At 41.8% G+C, this 14,298-nt stretch overlaps 1 long non-coding RNA gene across 1 annotated transcript in view; it reads left to right on the top strand.

Moving 5' to 3' along the window:
• Positions 1–4,830: 4,830 nt before the first annotated feature.
• The window catches only part of LOC132229905 (uncharacterized), a 10,675-nt gene continuing 1,207 nt past the window's right edge, over positions 4,831–14,298 (top strand). The window contains exons 1-2 of the long non-coding RNA XR_009451751.1: positions 4,831–4,962; positions 5,677–5,735. This is a non-coding gene — a long non-coding RNA (uncharacterized LOC132229905). The remainder of the gene's footprint in view (positions 4,963–5,676; positions 5,736–14,298) is intronic.

Consider the following 14,298-nt stretch of genomic DNA (forward strand, 5'->3'; position numbering starts at 1 on the left):
AAGGAAAATGGCGAAAATGATTTTTAACTGTAGACCTGGTGTCGCCCAGACAGCTTCCCAAATTGTTTGCGGGAGGGAAAGCCACCTCCTGATTTCCTGTGACAACACAGTGCGGGTTATTGCACTGGTGCTGTTGCTAAGGGCGGGGTGCAACGTTTGTCTGCTGACCGGTGGTTGCCGGGGCGCGGTAACAGAACGGGAAGGCGAACCGGCCCAGAGGGCCACGCGCTGTAGGTGAGAGGTGAGGCGCCCGCAGGAGGGGCCGCAGGCAGGGCCAGGCTTCATCCCTGTGCAAATGGCTGCATGTCTAGAGTCAGACCTCAGAGGGTAACGTTAGCCATCAACGGCTTCACAATAACTGTGCTGATGTGTTAAGATAGAGTAAAAGGCAGGCAAAGTGGATGCAAAGAGGAGGCATTTCCGTGGAGGACTGGGCTCTGCAGACATCATCAAACGGACATTCTAGAAGCACAAATAAGTATTTTGATATACGGGCATTTCAGATGACAGTAACAGTAGATGGAATGCACAAAACCATAAGATGGATACATTTAAAGACAGATCAATAGATTCAACCAAAATGAATCACAGAGAGAAAAAAATCATGACTAAAAACAAAACAAAGGGTAAGGCATGCAGGACAGGACCAATCTCAACACAGTGTCATCAGAGTTCTGGAAAAAGGCGAGAGGACAGGGAGAGGGGCAAAATTTGAAGAAATAATAGCCAAATATTTACTAAATTTTATGAAAAATAGCAACCCACAGATTCAGGAAAATAAATCCAAATAGGATGAATAATTTTAAAAAATCCAACTTGAGCTCATCACTGTCTGACTATATATAAGTGAATCTGTAAACTATTATCATTAATAAAGTATCTTAGGAAATTCACTAATATGTGGAAATTAAACAACACCCTTCTAAATAACCAGTAGTTGAAAGAGAAAATCACAAGGAAAGTTGAATACACTTCGTGATGAATGAAAATAAGACACAACAGACCAAAACATATGGGATGCAGCAAAAACAGCGCTGAAAGGCCAATTTATAGCTAGAAACCCCACTATGGAAAAGAAGACCTCAGAGCAACAACCACCTTCAGAACCTGGAAAAGAGCACACGAAACCCAAAGCAGGAGAAGGACAGAACAAGGATTAGAGCAGAAATAAGCGGTGCCAGCAAGGTTGCAAGCTACCGTGTCAATATGGGAAAACCAATGCCATTTCCACCTTCGAGCACCAAACAAGTGGACAGCGAGATGAAAACTTAGAATAATATAAAATATAAAAAAAGCATAAACCTAACTAAAGATGTAGTCAGTGGAGAAGAGCTCTTCATGGGAGATTTTATAACACTGCAGAGAGAAACTAAAGATGACAGGTAAATGGAGAGATGTTCGGTAGTCGTGGGTTTGGATATTCAGTGCTGTTACGATGTTGGTTCTCACCCGGCTGGTGTGGCTTAGTGGTTGAGCGTCAACTTATAAACCAGGAGGTCACAGTTCGATTCCTGGTCAGGGCACATGCCGGGTTGCAGGTTCAATCCCCTGTGTGGGTTGTAGCCAATCAATGATTCTCTCATCATTGATGTTTCTGTCTCTCTCCCTCTCACTTCCTCCTGAAATCAATAAAAAAATATATTTTTAAAAAAGATGTCAGTTCCCCTCAAAGTGATCTATGAATAATGCAGTCCCAGTTGGAACTCCCAATAGGTTTGCTTTTCTCCTCTCCCCTTTCTTGGTGACAATTGACAAGCTGATTCTAAAATTTACACGGAAATACAAAGGATCCAGAGCACGGTCATACTTTAGGACTTACTTTAACAAAGCTGGCGTGATATTGGTGTAAAGACAGACAAATGGACCAATGGACAGGGACAGATGGTCCCAAAATAGACCTTCCTCCCATACGTGGTGATTGCAAATCTGTGGAGAAAGGATGGGATTCTCAGTAAACTGGTTCTGGAGCAATTAATCCAGCGGTTCTCAGCCTTCCTAACGCCGCGACCCTTTAATACAACTCCTCATGTTGTGGTGACCCCCAATTTCATTGTGACAAATTGAACATAATTAAAGCATCGTGATTCATCACAAAAACAATATGTAATTATATGTGTGTTTTCCGATGGTCTTAGGCGACCCCCGTGAAAGGGTCGTTTGACACCCAAATGGGTCGCGACCCACAGGTTGAGAACCGCTGAATTAATCAAACAAGTGGATGGAAAATTGTGCCTGGACTTGCGCCTGTCAGCACATATAGAAATTAATTCAAACTGGATAAATGCCACGAATTCAAAATTCCTAAACTTTAATGTGAAAATGAAAACAGTGACACTTCTAGCAGAAAACAGAAAAGTATTTTCATATTCTTGTGGTAGGTTTCTTAAACACGTGCAAAAAAACCCAAAACCCAACAAAAACAAAACAAACAAAAAAACCCCCTATAACTATTAAGAAAAATATTGGAAAATTAGATTTCACTAAAACTAAAAACTTTTATCATTAAAAAAATTAAGAAACTGACTGGGAAGCTGCAGATTGGGAGAACATACATTTTCAATATGTCTACGTGACAGACACACGCAGACTATATCAAGAAATCCTACAAATCAATACTAAACAAATCCAATCTTTAAATGGGGAAAAATTGAATCATTAGTACAGAAAGGCAAATTAAAACGTTGGTGATATAGTCACCATACACCTATAAGAATGGGCACGTTAAAAAAAACTGAGAAGGCAGAGTGATGGCAAGGATGCAGACCAACTGGAACGCTTACGCTGCTGGTGGGTATATAAACTGGTTTACATTTGGAAAACTGGCAGCAGATTCTACGACAATGAAACATATTCTTATCCCACAACCCAGCCATTGCGTTGCGTAGGTATGTTCTCAAGAGAAATGAATGTTTATGTCCACCAAGACCCATGTGCAGTAATGTTAACAGGACCTTTATTTATAATGGCCCCAAACGGGGGACAGCTCAAGTGTCCATCAGTAGGAGAATTAAAAAATCAACTGTGGGTTCAGCTCAGCAAAATAGAGCGTCGACCTGCGGACTGAGGGGTCCCAGGTTTGATTCCGGTCAAGGGCGTGTACCTTGGTTGCGGGCACATCTCCAGTAGGGGGTGTGCAGGAGGCAGCTGATCAATGTTTCTCTCTCATCGATGTTTCTAGCTCTCTGCCCCTCTCCCTTCCTCTCTGTAAAAAAAAAAAAAATCAATAAAATATATTTTTTTTAAAAATCAACTGTGGCAAAAGGAAACTGTGGCATAACGGATACATGTGACCACACGGATGAGTCTCAAAATCGTGATGTTGAGTGAAAGGAGTGGACACGAAGTGGTGCAGACTGCAGTGCAGTTTGTTGCAGACCAAGAAGACACCAAAGTAGCCTGTGGTGATTGAAGCCAGAGCAGTGTCTGCCTCTACGGCAGCGGTTCTCAACCTGTGGGTTGCGACCCCTTTGGGGGTCGAACAACCCTTTCACAGGGGTCGCCTAAGACCATCGGAAAAACACATATATAATTACATCTTGTTTTTGTGATTAATCACTATGCTTTCATTATGTTCAATTTGTCACAATGAAATTGGGGGTCACCACAACACGAGGAACTGTATTAAAGGGTCGCGGCATTAGGAAGGTTGAGAACCACTGCTCTAGAGGCAGGAATTGATTGGGATCCGCCACAAGGACCATTTCACACCAGGGAAATGCTCCCCGTGGCGATGGATCTGAGAGGTGAATGTACAGGTAGGTAACATCACCCGGCTTTACATTAAGATGTGTGCTTTAAAAAGAAGGAATCCGTTATTATGGGGAGGACAAGAACGCCTAACCTTTGGAGCCAGACCTGCCTGTTTGGGAGCTGAGATAAGCTGCTTTCTTGCTGTGTGACCTCAGGAAGCCAGATAACCTTTCCAAGCCTTAGTTCCCCTTTGCTCATAGTAACAGTGTCTGGTCTACAACGTTGTGATGCAAATTAAGTGAGTTAGTGGCTATAGAGTTCAAAGCCTGGTGCCGGGTACCTACTCTGGCCTGATGGGTACTAGTCCTTGTCACCAGGTGATGGCCAACTCCCCTCAAGCTGTGAGGTCTCAGATACTTCAGCAGCTCACGTTGCCCCATTTTGCAGAAGAATCATTGGCTAGAGCTGTGACAATACGATGTTTTTAAGTTATTCTAGAACTTCTACTAGGGAATACTCTGTTTACTGTTCACTATTACCCTGTAGGCCCTGATGAACTTCCATTTGTGCTGTTGTCAATGTTTTATAAAAAAAATAAATAAGTTCTTCCCTCGCCGGTTTGGCTCAGTGGTTGGAGCGTCACCATGGACTGAAGGGTCCCAGGTTCATTCAGGTCAAGGGCACACACCTTGGTTGCAGGCTCGATCCCTGGGCACATGCGGGAGGCAACCAATTGATGTGTCTCTCTCACATTGATGTTTCTCTCTCTGTCTCTCCCCCTTCCTTCCAGTCTGTCTAAAAATCAATGGGAAAAAATCCTCGGGTGAGGATTAACAAAAATTAGATAATTTCCACCATGTTCACAAATGCAGAATCTTCCACCGGCTCCAAAGTGATAAATCAGTAGATTTCATAGTTGGTCAACCCGGCAGGTGGTGGGTTCTCCTTTGTGCTAGTAACTTGGGAGGGAGCAGACTGCCCTTTAGTAACCTCAGTGGCTTCCTGTTGTCTGCAGTAACAGTTGCATTGGCAATGTTATCACAGCTACGATTGCATCATCCCTATTTTAGACCATTCTCTCTCTAGTATAAAACAGAAACCGAATCTCAGTTTGTGGCTTGGGCTTTCTCACGTGTCTGCAGCGGTGAACACTGGAGTTCTGCTTTAAGAGGGGCTTCTTCCCTTTATTAATCCCCAAATAAATAGGTTCCCCGGCGATGGCCTCTTTGCAGAAGGAGAGCTCCTGGGGGCTGTCTACACCCAAGCCTGCGGGTAAGTCACCGGCACAATGCTCTTTAGTAAAAAAAATACTTTGTGACGTGAATATATGGAATTAATAGAACTAGTGGCAGGTCAAAGAACCGAAGTCATGCCTTTGTTCAGGCAGCAAACAATTATTTGGATTTGAACTGTGATGTAGAGTGTCTGTGATAGCAGTCAGTCAACTATATGGGAGGGCACTCAGGACCAGGCACCTGCAAGAAATCGGGGGTCGGTGAGCACGCACCGGGGCGTCTCCAGCCTCTGGGCCCAGGCACCAGTGAGAACCCCAGCGCATCTGCAAATTCGGATGGGCCAAAGTCAGATGCCGTAATATTGTTCCAATTTTATTGAGATATAATTGATATATAACATTCTGTTAGTCCAAGGTGTACAACAGCATGACCTGAAATACGTTTATATTGTGAAATGGTCACCACAATGCGTTTAATTAATGTCCATCACCTTACATAGTTACAATTATTTTCTTGTGATAAGAGCTTTAAGATGAACCTCTTGGTAACTGTCCAATACACAATACAGTATTGGTAGCTGTAGTCACTGCCATGTCCATTACATCCCTGGATTTATTTATCTTGTAACTAGAAGTTTTCACTTTGTAACCACCGTATTGATGTCTTACTATTTAATACTGAAATACTGTCACTCCGAGGCTGGTGATCGAGGAGTTCCTTTGTACATGTATCTACCCATTTTCCCTTGCAGGGCGTCCCACACAACAGTCGATCATAGAAAGCAAAATAAAGAAAGCCACTGGAGTGAAGGTGAGCAGTGAAAACAATGCCGGGGTGAGGGGGTGGCATTAAGGGGAGGGTCATGGGCTCAGGATGTGGAAATGTCGGACGCATACAAGCCTCCTTTTGTTTCTTCTCGGCTCCCACACCCCATAACTACCCCATCTCCTTCAATTGTCACAATGGTGGTCCTTTTATTCCCATTTTACTGACGAAGACCGAGGCTTTGAGAGTCTAGAAACAGGCCCAGCATCACAGATGGCTGGTGATGGGGCTGGCATCCCGCCACTGCGGTCGGCCTGCAGATGCCTGTGGTTCTCTTTCTCTCTCCGTCTCTGCCTCTCTCTCTTCCAGTAAAGAGGAAGAGTCTTCCCTTTATCAAGTGGATGGTGGACAAAGCCCAGTCACAAACTCTCCTTTGGTCCTAGGTGCTGTCTGGTCCTATGTCCCCCCCCCCCCGTCATCCCCAAAGGGCCTCCACTTAGTACGTCCTCACTCCCCACACCCCACATGATGTCTGTGCTCTGCTAGAGTTCTGATCCGAGGCCACCTCATCCAGAGGGGCCTCAGTGAGGACTGTCCTGTGACCGCTAAGGAATTATTTTTAATTTTGAAACTACAATGTTAAAATTGTAGTTTCCCGTTTAGTTGTGAGATCCCGTGGACCCTTTCCCCTCTTTCCCCACGGGTGGCGTCTTGCACGACTCTAGGTCAGCATCACATCCAGGATGTGGACACTGCACGGTCCAGGGACAGAGCATCCCCTCCCCACGGGGTTCCTTCCTGCTGCCTCTTACAGCCACACCCTCTCTTCCCACCCACCCCCTGAACCCTACCAGCCACTGCTCCTGTCTCCATCCTATAAATTTGTCATTTCAAGAATGCTGCATACATGGGCTTGCACGATATATAATCTCTTGAAATAGGCTTTTCCCAGAATATTCTGGAGACCCATCCAGGTTGCTGCGTGTATCAGTAGTTCATTCCTTCTTATGGCTGAGCCAGGTTCCATGGTGTGGAGGGAGCACATTTGTGTAACTGGTCACCCACTGAGGGTCATCTGGCTTGTTGGCAAGTTTGAGCTGAGTTAAGCAGCTGCAAACGCTTGTGCACAGATTTTGGTGTGAAAGTAACTGTAGTCCTCAGAGATAAATGTCCAGGAGGGCCATTGCTGGGGCCAACGGGAGTTGCAGGTTCAGTTTTTCAGGAAACTGGTAGACTGTTTACCAGCTGGCTGTGCCAGCAGCGAACTCATCTCCAGTTTACCTACACCCTCCAATGCGATGTGTTGCACTATTTTTTATTTCAGCCGTTCTGAGAGGCATGTAGTGCCACCCGATTTTATTTTGCTTTGCGTATCCCTAATGCTTGGTGATGTGGAACTTCTGTTCATGTGCCTATCTGCATTCTTCTTCAAGGAAATGTCTGCTTATGTCTTTTGCCCATTTTATTTTTTAAAATTTTTAATACATTTGTTATTGATGAGAGGGAGAGAGAGAGAAACATCAATGATGAGAGCGAATCATTGATCGGCTGCCTCCTGCACATCCCACACTGGGGATCAAGCCTGAAACCTGGGCATGTGCCCTGACCGGGAATCAAACCGTAGCCTCCTGGTTCATAGGTCTATGCTCAACCACTGAACTATACTGGCCAGGCTCTTTTGTCCATTTTCTAATTGGATTGTTTGATTTTTTTTTTTTTCCACTGTTGAGTTTTCACAGCTCTTTATACCTTCTAGGTTTTTTTGTTGGGTATGAGGTTTACAAGTCTTTTCTACCAGACTAGCTTGTCTTTTCATCTTTCTAACAAAGTTTTTCATTTTGACGCAGTCTAACTTATTTTTTTATTTTATGGATCATACTTTCAGTGTTTAAGAACTCTTTGCCTGGCCCTAGATCCCAAAGATCTTTTCCTTCTATTTTTTTTTTCTAAAAAAATTGTTTTACATTTGAATCAATGACCCATTTTGATTAATTTTTGCATCAGGCATGAGACTTAGGCCAGCTTATTTTTTTTTTTCTTCTGCCTATGGATGTCCAATTGCTCCAGCACCATTTAATGAAAAAGTTATCTTTTCTTCATTGAAGTGTTTTGTACCTATGTAAAAAATCGTATTTTGGGGTATATTTGTGTGGGTATAATTCCAGATTTTTCATTCTGTTTCATTGATCTTTGTGTCTATGTCTTTGCTAGTCTCACACAGTCTTGATTACTGTGACTATAATTAATCTTAAAATCAGGTCATTCAATTTCCCCTACTTCATTCTTTCCTAAAATTGCTTTAATATTCTAATTCATTTGACTTCCCAAAAATTTTAGATCACTCTTATTTTATTCCACAAAAGATCTTGCTGGGATTTTAATTGGAATTACATCAAAACTGTGTATCAATTGGGGGATAATTGACATTTTTACTATGTTAAGTCTTCCAGTCCATGAACAAAACATGTCTCTCCATTTTTAAAGAGCTCTGATTTCTTTCATCAATATTTCAAGCTATTAGAATACAAGTCCTGTACATGTTTTTCGTAGGTTTACACCTAAGCATTTACTTTTGTTTGAGCAATTATAAATGATATAGATGTGTGTTTTTTAAATTTCAGTGTCCATTCTAGAATATAGAAATAAAATTTTTTTGTATGTTTATCTTATATCCTGCAACTTGCTGAACTCACTTACTGTTCTAGGAATGTTTTTGTTGGTTCCTTGGAATTTCCTATGAGGACCGACAATGATGTCATTTGTAAAATGAGATAGTTTTACTTTTTTCTTTCCAATCTGTGTGCCTTTGAATTCTCTTTGCCTTACCACACTGGCTAGAATTTCAGCACTGTGTTCAAGAAGAGTGACAAAATCAAATATCCTGTATTACTCTTGATCTTAAGGAAAAAACACTCAATCCTTAACCATTTCTTATAATGTTAGCTGTAGGTTTCTTTTTTTTTTAAAAAAAATATATTTTATTGATTTTTTACAGAGAGGAAGGGAGAGAGATAGAGAGTCAGAAACATCGATGGGAGAGAAACATCGATCGGCCGCCTCCTGCACATCTCCCACTGGGGATGTGCCCGCAGCCCAGGTACATGCCCTTGACCGGAATCAAACCTGGAACCCCTCAGTCCGCAGGCCGACGCTCTATCCACTGAGCCAAACCGGTTTCGGCAGCTGTAGGTTTCTTGTAGATGTTCTTTATCAGGATGAGGAAGTTGCCCTTTATTTCTATTTTTCTGATAGGTTTTTTTTCTTAAAATCATGAATAGATGTTGAATTTTGCCAAGTGCTTTTTCTGTTAATCTGGTATGTTACATTAACCTACTTTCAAATATTAAATCACTCCTGCATGCCAGGAATGAAGCTCATTTGGACATAGTGCATATGTTTTAAAATATATTATGGAATTCTATTTGCTAATAATTTGTTAAGGATTTTTGCATCTACATTATGAGGGATATTGGTCTATAGTTTCCTTTTTTTATACTCTCTCTGGTATCAGGGTAATACTAGCCAAATAAAATGAATTGGGAAATATTCCTAAACTGTACGGGCCTGGAAAGTTCCTTATTTGGAATTTTAAAATTATGAACGCAATTTCCTTAAAGTTATAGTACTACTCATATAACCTATTTTATATCAAGTTAGTTGTATAGTATGCAAATTTTTGAGTAATTGGCCCATTTCATTTAAGTTGTCAAAATTATGTGTGTAGAGTGGTTTACAGTGTTCCCTCCTTGTCCTTTGGGTGTCTGTGGGACCTGTAGTGATAGCTGTTGCTCCACCTTTAACATTCACAATTTGTGTCCTCTCTCATTTTTCTTCGTCGGTAATGCTAGAGGTTTGTCATTTCATTGATTTCTGCTCTTTATTATTTTTTCTATTTCTTTTTCTGCATTTTTGAGGTGGGAGCTTGGATTATTGACTTGAGACTTTTCCTAATCTTTAATTTATATGCATTCAGTGCTGGAAATTCCCCTCTCTGCTCTGCTGTAGCTGTGTTCTGCAAATGTTAATATGTGCACTTTCATTTTACTTCAGTTAACTGTATTTTGTATTGCGTCTGAAGACTCCCTCTTTGACTCGTGGATTATTTAGAAGTGTGTTGTTTGGATCCTAAGTCCTCACAGATTTTTCTATTATTTTTCTATTACTAACTTCTCATTCGATTCCATTTGAGTCTGAGAGCACACCCTATATAATTTCAATTCTTTTAAGTTGGTTGAGGTTTGTTTTATGGTCCAGGATGTGGTCTGTCTTGGTATATGTTCCATTAACATTTGAAAATGATGTGTATTTGCCTGTAATAGTTGGATGGGGTGTTCTATAAATATTCATTGCATCCCATTGGTCAGTGCTGTTGAGTTCTATGTCCTTGCTGACTTTCTGTCTAGTTGTTCTAGCATTATTGTGAGAGAAGTGTTGAAGTGTCCAACTGGAATTGTGGGTTTGTCTATTTTTCTTTGCAGTTCTATCAGTTTTTGGCCTCACATATTTTATAGCTCTGTTGTTTGTTTCATACATACAGGGTGGGGTCAAAGTAGGTTTATGGTTGTTCGTATGAAAAATAGCATAATAATTAATAAGTAATAATGCAAGAATAAACCCTGTGTTTCAAGTACTCACAACTGTAAATCTACTTTTGCCCCACCCTGTATTTAGGATTGCTATGTCTTCATGGGCCTCTTATCAAAATATAATATCTCTAACTCTGATAACTTTCTTTTCCTAAAGTCTACTTTATCTGGTATTAACATAGCCATTTCTAATTTCTTTTGATTAATGTTTACATGATATATCATTTTCGTATTTTTACTTGCATGCTGCCTATATCATCATATATTTTTAGTCCACTTTGCCAATCTCTCTTTTAATTGGTATAGTTCATTTACATTTAATATAAGCATTGACATTTTGGGATTAAGTATGCATTTTATTTTTTGTTTTTCCTATGTTTTCTTTTTATTATTTTCCTATTTTCTTTTCTTCTTGGGAGTTACTTGAACATTTTTTAGAAATACATTTTGATTTATCTATGGTGGTTTTGAGTGAATCTCTTTGTATAGCTAGTTTAGTGGTTTCTCTAGACATTTTATTACATATCCATGATTTATCAGTTTACTGGTATCATCGTTTTACAGGTTCATGTGCCATATAGTAACCTTACCTCTCTTTATATCTCTTTATCCTCCTTCCTTTATAATATTATTGTCTTAAATATTTACTCTACTTACATTTAGAAACACATTTGACAGCATTACAATTTTTGCTTTAACCATCAAACAACATTTAGATAACTCAAGAGCAGACGGGAAGGCTATTCTATTTATTCATATTTTTACTTAATAGTGCTTTCATTCTTGATATACAATTTCCTCCTTTTACCTTTTTTTTTAATTTAGAGAAGTTTCTTTAGTCACTCTTTTAGGATATGTCTACTGGTGACAAGTCTTGGTTATTTTTTCTGGATATAGGTATGTGGGTTGGCAATTTTTTCTTTCAGCAAATGAAAAGTGTGCCAATTCTTTCTGGCCTCCATTGTTTTCAATGGGAAATCTGCTGTCATTTGAATTGCTTTTTATCTCTAGGTAAGATGTCATGTTTCTCTCACTGCTTTCAAGATCCCTTCTTTGTATTTAGTTTTCAGAAGTTTGACTATGGTATGTCTTGTAGATGTTTTTATTGTCCTGTTTGGAATTTGATCAACTTTCTGGATCTGTAAATTTCTATCTTTTGCAAAATTTGGGAAGTTTTTAGCCATTGTCCCTTTGAGTACTTTTTCAACATCCCCATCCCCCTTCTGGAACTGTCAGGTCTTCTGTTAGACCTTTTGTTATAGTCCCACAGGTTCTCCAGGCCCTGTACACGTGGTGTACAGCCTATTTTCTCTCTGTTGCTAAGCCTGGGTAATTTCTATAATTGTTCTGCTTTTCAGTTCCTTGACTCTTTGCTTTCTGCCCTCCATTCTGCTGTTGAGCCCATTGCTGAGTTTTTTTATTTTGACTATTCTGTTTTTCTGTTCTGAATTTTCTATTTTATTCTTTATACCTTCTATTTCTTTGCGAGGCTTTCTATTTTTTCATTTGTTTCAAGGGTGTTCATGATTGCTCAGGAGGCATTTTTTAAGGATGACTGCTTTTAAATCTTGGTCAGGTAATTGTGACACCTTTGTCCTCTTCATGTTGACATCTACTGATAGCTTTTTTCTTCTATTTGGATTGTGACATTCTTGGTTCTTGGAAGAGGAGGAATTTTTGATGGAAATCTAGATATTTTGGTGTTATGAGATTCTTGATCTTATTTAAGTCTTTTGGCTTCCTCTGACATTATTACTCAAGCAGGGACACTTCCTCATTATTGTCCAGGGAGCGTCCAAGTCCAAGTTCCCCACTCAGCCTTTATAGACACCCAAGAGAGAGGCTCCTCATCACTGCAGAGAAGGGTTGGAGTTCTGCCCTCCACTTGGTCACTCCCTATATCTCCCTGGCTGGGAGCGATAGCAGGCCTCATGGTTGCTCCCACATGAGTAGTGTCCTTGTTAGCACTGGGTGGTGGTGAAAGTCCTGATTGTACTGGTTCTCCTCTCCCACCACCCACTGCCTGGGAGGGTGGATTCCATTTTGAGCGGAGGTAGGAGCAGGTTTGGGTACCTCATTACAACCTGTCGGAGGTGTAAATATAAGCCCCTCCCTCATCTTTGCTAGTGTGGGTGGATGGGACAGAGCAGTAATTTGCTTTTTTAGTTGAATTGCTTATTTCTTGCCTTGGGGACAGAGCGGTGTATTGTGTGGTGTTGGCTGGAGCAGAGTAGTAACTGTCTAAACACGTTCTGTATTGCTAGGTGGCTCCTTTTCCATCTCTCTGACTAGAGAAAGCAGCCTTTGGTTGGGTCTTTGTTTGTTTGTGCTGATTTGCATTTCAAGGTTGTTGGTTTCTTCCCCTGAAAGTCTGGGATATATGAGGCAGAAAGAAAACACAGGGGCCTCGCCACCGTGTGGTTCTTGAGTCCCAAGGTCCCTGGCCAGACCTCCCCTCCTTGCAGAGCCCCCTCACGCGTGTTTCATGTAATGTCCAGAGTTGTGCTCACCGGGAGGAGTAGAGAAAAGCAAGTCTACTCCAGGTCCTCACTAGCCTGGCCTGAGACCTGTAGCAGATGGAACTTGGGGCTTCTTGTAGAACTCCCTCCCTATCTGAAATAGGTTTGGCCTATTCCTCAACACATATGTGACAGCTGTGGGAAGGTGGTGTTGGCAGGAGGCAGGAGGCAGGAGGCCTGGGTCCTTGCCAGGGCACTGTGGCCCTAGGCAGGTTTCAAACCCCATAGAGTCTTATTTCCGTGTGCCCGAATAATTTACTGAGGTAATTTCCAATATTAATTTCCTTGCTCTAGCCATTTCCCCCTTCCCCTCCCTTAAAAAATAGGCAAGACTTTTTTCCAATTATTTTTTAGTTGACTTATTTCTTTCTTGCCTTGGGTACTTTTGAGTTGCAGGGATCTTCCCAGAAGTTTCCAGGCATGCAGAAGATAATCTCCCTGACCAGACTTTTGCTTTCACAAGCCGGGGTTCAACGGGGTGACCACCCAGGTCTTCCTGGAGGGGCAGGGATGGGGAGCTGAGGTAGTGAGACAGAGGCTCAGGACAGTTTTCCAGTCCAGGGAGGGTAGGGGTGGGGTTTGCGGATCCCAGGGGAGCTCAGGTGTCTCAGGGAGGCAAGAGAACTTCTGCAGTGGTGACCAGGGTACTGAGCACCCTGGACGTGAGCTGTGGTCTTTGGAGCCAGGAAAGTCGATCTATGCCCAAGTTGGCATGATATGAAGGCACTGCGTTCCAGGGACCAGAGGCAGATGGTCTGGCTGATAGAGAAAGCAGAACGTAGCCCTCCCGGCACCTGGGTCTGGGGAGTCAGAGTCACGTATGTTCCAGTGATGGCAGCTGCCCTCCTACCCCACAGGGTGCTCTGCGTGTTACATGGGTTAATACATGTTACAGAACTTGTCAAACAATTAGCAGCTGTTCCAAAGTAACTCATGATTTTTATCAAACACCTACTCTGTCTAGATGCCATGCTAAGAATGCTGTCATAGGCAAAGAAATATGTAAGAGATGCTGAAGAGATAAGTCACGTGCCGGGGTGAACAGAACCTAAGGCAATAAGGGCTTACAGGTTGTCATGAACTATTTGTAAGGATTTTTCCATAAACTGGATTCTGGCCCCTGACTTTTAACAACATTGCCAAACTGTCTTGATCAGGGCTTTTAAAGCTAATTCATGCCAGCTCCAAGTCAGAGGGAGAGTACAGGGCCCCATAGAGCAAATAAATAATGACAATGACCAATATCTACTTATAAGACACACTATGAACTGGACATGATTTTCAAAAATTGACTCATATGATCCTCACAATATTCCTTTGAGATGGGCACAATTGTCACTCACTTCACAGCGGATGTCATGGAAGCACTTAGAGATACAAACCTGCCTGGCTGGTGTGGCTCAGTAGTTGAATATTGACCAATGAACCAGGAGGCCACGGTTCCATTCCCGGTTAGGGCATATACCCGGGTTGTGGGTTCAATCCCCAGTAGCAGGTGTGCAG

The sequence above is a fragment of the Myotis daubentonii genome, chromosome 3 (assembly GCF_963259705.1).
Source record: "Myotis daubentonii chromosome 3, mMyoDau2.1, whole genome shotgun sequence".
NCBI lineage: Eukaryota > Metazoa > Chordata > Mammalia > Chiroptera > Vespertilionidae > Myotis > Myotis daubentonii.